Source organism: Muntiacus reevesi, chromosome 9 (genome assembly GCF_963930625.1).
Source record: "Muntiacus reevesi chromosome 9, mMunRee1.1, whole genome shotgun sequence".
Lineage (NCBI taxonomy): Eukaryota > Metazoa > Chordata > Mammalia > Artiodactyla > Cervidae > Muntiacus > Muntiacus reevesi.
Genome location: NC_089257.1, coordinates 42,420,021 through 42,428,244, shown reverse-complemented (window position 1 = coordinate 42,428,244; position 8,224 = coordinate 42,420,021). Strand labels below are relative to the sequence as shown.

The 8,224-nt window shown below is 39.0% G+C and overlaps 1 pseudogene; it reads right to left on the bottom strand.

Annotated features, from left to right (window-relative positions):
* Positions 1-5,977: 5,977 nt before the first annotated feature.
* On the bottom strand, positions 5,978-6,888 carry LOC136176046 (olfactory receptor 51I2-like; annotated as a pseudogene).
* Between the last annotated feature and the right edge of the window lie 1,336 nt (positions 6,889-8,224).

The window sequence follows — 8,224 nt, the reverse complement described above, 5'->3', positions numbered from 1 at the left end:
GAAATCAGTGAATGTTATTACCCCTTGCTCTTTCTACCTCCACCCTCAGTCATTATCAGAAGGAATCATCCAAAGTCAGTTTGTCCTCACATTTCTATCAATATTGGTATATTTTTGTCATTGTCTCACTCATACTCAGACCATATCTGTGAGGGAAACAAAGACACAAGGACTTTCCACTTAACAGATGAGAATATAAAGAAGATATATACATTGCATGACCAACAGAAGACAGTACAATGGCTTAACGCTTTCTGAAATCCATGACAGTTGGATGTTTTTATTTTGTTCTTCATCTGCTATCAAGTTTAGAAAACTCTTCTCATCCTGTCACATAGGCCAGGAAGCTAGAAAGATGATCACTGACTATAGAAATATCTAGAGGGCAGATTGCGGGGTAGAGTTGAGACTCTTGGCAACTGCTTCTGAAAGCTACTTCAGGAGGCAGGGCTGGAGATTATGGGCTTGAGTACTCACCACAAACAGACCTGACCTCTGAACATCAAGTGGGACTAGGGAGCTTAGTTTACCAAGTCCCAGCCATCTTGGCTCTAAGACTCCCTCATCCTAGGGGGATGCTGTACCCTTCTTTATAAGCTGATCAGCTCTGGTGAGTGGAGGAAGAGAGAGGGACTTGCGTTCCCTGAGGAACAATTACTTAGGTAATTGCATCACTTCTTTTCAATGTCCAGGGATCCTTGAAAGGAACAAGCAGGTGTACTGAGTCAGTACCTCTGTGAAATGAGTATAATAATAGCAATAATAATTGAATGCATCCTGTATGAAAATGAGATAATTCATATATGTAAATTTTTCAGAAAAGTGTCTAGACTATAAGAAGTATATCATAAGGACTAGCTATTATTATAAGACAATTATATCCCAAAGAAATTATATATTCCTCTACTATGGACTAGACCTGATGGAGTACCTGATGAACTATGGATGGAGATTGTGATATTGTACAGGAGACAGGAATCAAGACCATCCCCAAGAAAAAGAAATACAAGAAAGCAAAATAGCTGTCTGAGGAGGCCTTACAAATAGCTGTGAAAAGAAGAGAAGTGAAAAGCAAAGGAGAAAAGGAAAGATATTCCCATCTGAATGCAGAGTTCCAAAGAATAGGCAGGAGAGATAAGAAAGCCTTCCTCAGTGATCAATGCAAAGAAATAGAGGAAAACAATAGAATGGGAAAGACTAGAAATCTCTTCAAGAAAATTAGAGATACCAAGGAAACATTTCATGTAAAGATGGGCTCGATAAAGGACAGAAATGGCATGGACCTAACAGAAGCAGAAGATATTAAGAAGAGGTGGCAAGAATACACAGAACTGTACAAAAAAAGATCTTCATGACGCAGATAATCATGATGGTGTGATCACTCACACTCACCTAGAGCCAGACATCCTGAGTATGAAGTCAAGTGGGCCTTAGGAAGCATCACTATGAACAAAGCTAGTGGAGGTGATGGAATTCCAGTTGAGCTATTTCATATCCTAAAAGATGCTGCTGCTAAAGTGCTGCACTCAATATGCCAGCAAATTTGGAGAACTCAGCAGTGGTCACAGGACTGGAAAAGGTCCGTTTTCATTCCAATCCCAAAGAAAAGCAATGCCAAAAAATGCTCAAACTCCCACACAATTACACTCATCTCACACGTTAGTAAAGTAATGCTCAAAATTCTCTAAACCAGGCTTCAGCAATACGTGAACTGGGAACTTCCAGATGTTCAAACTGGATTTAGAAAAGGCAGAGGAACCAGAGATCAAATTGCCAGCATCCACTTGATCATTGAAAAAGCAAGAAAGTTTCAGAAAAACATCTATTTCTGCTTTATTGACTATGCCAAAGCCTCTGATTGTGTGGATCACAATAAACTGTGGAAAAGTCTGAAGGAGATGGGAATACCAGACCACCTGACCTGCCTCTTGAGAAATCTGTATGCAGGTCAGGAGGCAACAGCTAGAACTGGACATGGGCCAAGAGTCTGGTTCCAAATAGGAAAAGGAGTACGTCAAGGCTGCATATTGTCACCCTGCTTATTTAACTTATATGCAGAGTATATCATGAGAAACGCTGGGCTGGAGGAAGCACAAGCTGGAATCAAGATTGCTGGGAGAAATATCAATAAGCACAGATATGCAGATGACACCACCCTTATGGCAGAAAGTGAAGAGGAACTAAAAAGCCTCTTGATGAAAGTGAAAGAGGAGAGTGAAAATGTTGGCTCAAAGCTCAACATTCAGAAAACTAAGATCATGGCATCTGGTCCCATCACTTCATGGCAAATAGATGGAGAAACAGTGGAAACAGTGGCTGACTTTAATTATGGGGGCTCCAAAATCACTGCATATGGTGATTGTAGCCATGAAATTAAAAGACGCTTACTCCTTGGAAGAAAAGTTATGACCAACCTAGATAGCATATTATAAAGCAGAGACATTAGTTAGTCAACAAAGGTCCATCTAGTCAAGGCTATGGTTTTTCCAGTAGTCATGTGTGGATGTGACAGTTGGAGTATAAAGAAAGCTGAGTGCCAAAGAATTGATGCTTTTGAACTGTGGTATTGGAGAAGACTCTTGAGTCCCTGGGACTGCAAGGAGATCCAACTAGTCCCTCCTAAAGCAGATCAGTCCTGGGTGTTCACTGGAAGGACTGATGTTGAAGCTGAAACTAATACTTTGGCCACCTGAAGCGAAGAGCTGACTCATTTGAAAAGACCCTGGGAAAGATTGAGGGCAGGAGGAGAAGGGGACAACAGAGCATGAGATGGTTGGATGCCATCACTGACTCAATGGACATGGGTTTGGGTAAACTCTGGGAGTTGGTGATGGACAGGGAGGCCTGGAGTGCTGCAGTTCATGGGGTCACAAAGAGTGGGACACGACTGAACGACTGAACTGAACTGCACTACTATGATCATTGACTATGGCTTTCACAAATATGTATTTAATATATAAGGAACAGGGCACAAAAGTGTTGATATCCACAAATGTCAAGGATGTTTAATATCAGGAGATGACAGGATCCAAGGGGTTACATTATTGTGAGAAAAAGTTGCAGACTGAGTTAGGGTCAAGGGATGGGGAGATTGGTCAGAAAGCTATGATGAATAGGGTTTCCCAGCATAAAATAATTGTGGAAGAGCTAGTAGAAAGTGAGCATTTCCAGAATCCAATGTTAAAATGATTTAAAATTGCTGAGCAAAATTAGTTTTGATTATAAGTAGATGGCTGGTTCATTTGCTAATTTTCTGACTGAAGAGTTGTCTTAAAAATTTTTACCATTGACAGAACATTTTTAAAGTTATTGATGTATAGTTGGTTTACAACTTTGTGCTAGTTTCTGCTGTACAGCAAAGTGGAATATGTATCTAGATAGATAGATAGATAGGTATTGAGAGACTGCAGCCTGCCAGGCTCCTCTTTCCATGGGATTCTCCAGTCAAGAATACTGAGGAATACTGCTCAGAAAAAAAAAAAAAAAAAATGAGTATGATTATGACTGCTTATTGCCAATATACCTGGTCAATATAGTGCTATAATTGCAGTATATAGTGATTCTTCTAATGGCTCTGGGAAAAGGAAATTGAAAAAAAAATTCTGAAAATCATTCACCTTTTCAGATGCCATTAGAACATTTCTAATTCATGGAAAGAGGTCAAAATGTAGACATTAACAGGAATTTGAAAGAAGTATTAACCCTCATGAGTAATTTGGAGGGGTTCAGGACTTCAGTGGAGAAAGTAAGTGCTGATATAGTCGATTTAGCAAGACAGCTAGAATTAGAATTGGAGCCTGCAGATATAACTAAACTGCTACAACCTCAAGATGAAAATTTAATGGATGAGGTGCCACTTCTTATAGATGAGCAAAGAAAGTTATTTCTCAAATGAAATCTACTCCTGGTGAAGTGTGCTTTGAAGGCTGCTGAAATTAAAACAAAGAATTTAGAATATTACATAAACTTAATCAGTAAAGCAGTGGCAGGGTTTGAGATAGACTCCATTTTGAAAGCAGGTCTACTTTGGGTAAATTACTATCAAAAATCAAAGCATACTATAGAGAACTGCTTCATAAAGGGAAGAGTCAACTGATGCATGCTAACATACTTTAAGAAATTGCCACAGCCTCCCCAAACTTCAGCAACCACCACCCCGATCAATCTGCAGCAGTCATCATGGGGGCAAACCTCCCCAGCAGCAACAAAACTAAGACTCACTGAAGGTTTAGCTAATCATTAGCCTTTTTAAATAATAAAATATTTTTATTAAGGTATGTGCATTGTTTTTTAGACCTAATTCTATTGCAAACTTAAGAGACTATGGTATAGTATAAACATAACTTTTTGTACACTGAGAAACCAAAAAAAAAAAAATTGTATGACTTGTTTTATTGTGATATTTACTTTTCTGTGGTCTGGAACTAAACCCACACTATCGCCAAGATATATATTGTATTATGAAATCATGTATTGACTTTTTTATTTTAGTAGTAGACAAAATCTCTTTAGAGAAAAATAACTCTGATTAGAAACAAAATTCAGATACAGCCTGATGAAGTAAAAAAAAAAAAAAAAAATTATCCATATCTTTGTTTGGGTGATAAAAGCCTAAGAGTTAACGAAATATGTGTAGACCTAGATTAATTCATTCAATAATTAATTTATTCATCCACCAAATATTTACTGAGTAGCTAGTATATTTCAGGCATGTCTGGAATCATTGGAGATACATAGTGAGAAGAGAAGACAGAGTCCATGCCTTATTAAAATTGGAATGTAGTGGAGCAGAGAAGCATTTAAAAGATGAAGCAATATAAAACCAATTACTTGATTACAACTGTGATGTGTGGTATGAGACAAACAATAAGAAATAAAAAATATGACTAGTCTTCATAGCCACTGAATGCTACTATGGAAAAGATAGAAACAAGACCTTAGGAATCCAAGAAAAATAAGGTGTCAAGAAAATTTCCCTTCCCATATTACCCTGCTAAAATTCAGTCTATAATGAGTCAGAATCAGTATAGCTTCTAAAAACCTCACATTTCAAAATCTCAAGTGGACAAAGGATATCCTAGCATTAGCAAACTTGTCCCCTCTGCTTTCCACGTCGTCATCTTCATGAGAAATTCTTCCAATAAGTTCTTAGCAGGAGAATTAGTCTTATTCCCCAAAGTCAGTATTCCTCAAAGTCAGTATTCCTCAAGAAGTTTGCAGACTCATTCACAAAACTCTTCCCTCTAGACTTATTCTCAATACTTATGCTCAGTTACAGGACTTTGCTCTTAGTACCTTGCTTGGTCCTAATTGTCCCAAAGTTTGAGTAGGTTTCCAGTATATAGGGTCTGTCCATACTATGAAATATTCTTAGGAAAAAAATCCAGAGGTAAAAGCAAGAAAGAAATAACAAATCACACACACACACATACACACATTTGATAATACTTTTTGTACAACAATCTGACCACATAAAAATAGCAATTTGTTTCTATATGTAATAAAACATACAGAATTGATAACAATAATAACTCTTTTGAAGGAGTCAATGATATGGTGAAGAGAAGAGCAAAAGGAATTCTCACTTTATGTGTATTGCTTATAAAATTTGAAGAATATAACACTCAGCACTCTCTTTTGTTATAAATATAATAAAAATCCTACTGCTGCAGACACATTCTTTACCATCTGAGCCACCAAGAAAGCCCTGTGTACATACATAATATATACAGCATTATAGAGTAGGTGCCTTTTAAGTTGACACATAAATAGTTGACAAAACACTAAACAATACTATTTTAGATGACAACATGGAGTGCAAGAAAATGAACATTTTCTCTAATACATATTCATCAATATGCAGCTTTATCAAGCTTTCCAACTTTGAAGGTGATGAGCACTCCCTCCCTCCCTGGACCCCTTGGATGATGACACTGAATGCTTTGAGGATAGCCCCCTTATTGCCCCAACTCCTTTCTTATTTTCTTTGAAGAAAGAGTCGGATTAGCCCTTGGCGAATCTGCTTGGTTTTAGCACTGTAGATGATGGGATTGAGCACAGGAGGCACCAGAAGATAGACGTTGGCCAGGAACCGACGGAGAGCAGGTGCAGCCTGCTTCACAAGCGGTGCACCAGGGCCACACTGATCGTGGGCACGTAGTACACGAGGACCGCACGGATACGTGAGACACACGTGCCAAGGGCCTTCCGTCGTCCCTCCCCTGAGGAAATGCCCAGCACTGTGTACAGGATCAGCATGTAAGAGATGACAATGAGCAATGAGTCCAGTCCAAGGGTAGAAGTCACGATGCAGAGCCCCAGAATGCTGTTGGGGCGAGTGTTCCCACAAGGCAACTGGATTAGATCTGAGTGAAGACAGTAGGAGTGGGAGAGGACATTGTGGCCACAGAAGGGCAGATGCTTCAGGAGAAAAGGCAATGGAAACATGAGCATCACACTCTCGAGTCCGAGAACAGCAGCAGAACCAGCAATATGGGGCACGGTCAGGATGGCGGTGTACCGCTGCGGGTTGCAGATGGCCACAAAGTGGTCCACAGACATGGCCAGAAGAACGCCTGACTCCAAGATGGAAAATGAACGTATGGAGAACATCTGCAAAAGGCAGGCTTCAAAGCAGATCTCATTGGCACCAAAAAGGAAGATGCCCAGAACGGTGGGCAGGGTAGAGGCAGAGACTGCAAGCTCTGCAAAGGCTAGCATAGCTAGGAATAGATACATTGGCTGATGGAGGGAGGTATTTTTCTTGCCCACAAGAGTCACAAGATACAAGGTACAGAATGGAAAGACAAACCAAGGGTTCAGGGTCTCCAGGCCAGGGAGACCAGTCAGTAGAAAATATTTTGGGGTGAATTGACTGCTGTTGAACATTTTCCTATGTCTGGAGTCTGGGGAGCTTGACCTAGGTAGATGCCAAGGATGCAGCCTGGAGTGAGACACAGAAAAATTATGAAAGGCTGAGAAGGACCTGAAAATTACCTGCCTAGTACTATCTGCAAGCCTATGCCACTTCTCCAATCATGACCAGCTCCCTTTGGTCTTCAATACTAAATAAAAATATGGAGTCATCTTTGCAAATAGGTATAACTCCAGAATAAGGAAATCTGGTAGAATATTTTATAATTAAAATTAACCCCTTAGTGATGTAACTGTGTATATTTGGTAGGAACTGCATGTTTCTCGTGTCTCTATGAAGAGATGGTATTGTATAGTTTAAAGAAGGCATCAATGGAAAGAAACTGACATAAAGAAAGCTATAATCTGTCAGATATTCTACAGATCATGATTAGAGCATACTGGATTTTAAGTGACTGATGGGGATAGGAGTTAAGAATAAAATTACTTCAGTGTTAATATAGAATCTGTACTAGAGATTCTACATATCCATGCCTGCCCTCCCAAGTAGCATCAGAGACTGCCCTCCATTGGAGTATTATCTACCTTTATCCGACTCAACATCCTTAAAAGGGGCTCAAATCTCTACATTCATTTCACAAACTCTCAGGGGTCTTCAACCTACAGGACCTAATGTCTAATCATCTGAAGTGAAGCTAATGTAATGATAATATAAACAAAATATACAATAAAGGTAATGTTCTTGAATTATCCCTAAGTCATCCCCACTCCAGTCTGTGGAAAAATAGTCTTTAACAAAACTGGTCCCTGGTGCCAAAAAGGTCAGAGACTCCTGTGATTGCTTTGCTTCTTATACATCATTGGGAGAGTATAGAAAAAAGACAGTGTTATAAAAGTTAATAGAAAAAAAGTTTTCACCCCTTAGAATTCTTATTAGTGGGAAAAATATTCTATTCATTGGAAAGTTCTTCTCCTGTTGTCAATCTACACATTGCTGCATGGTTAATCAATATTTGCTATGTATATGAGTACAGCAAACAAAAGTCCTAGAATATGTTCCCTTTATACCATGTTTCTTTTTTTTTTTTTTTTTGATGAAATATTTTGCTTTAATTCAGAAATACAAGAGCTAGATATCTTCTAATCACCATGTTTCTGAAACAAGAATAATGACAAACATTTTTATCCATAATGGCCCAACTTGATAGTGTGCTGTCTTCTGAAACCCCTCCTGGGAAGGCAACCTGCATCTGTTTATGTCATCCAAGAGAAAAATATCTGTTCCGGACAGAGGAAAACAGCCTCTGCATAATAAGGAGATATATCTAGGAGCAAATAAACATCAACACCT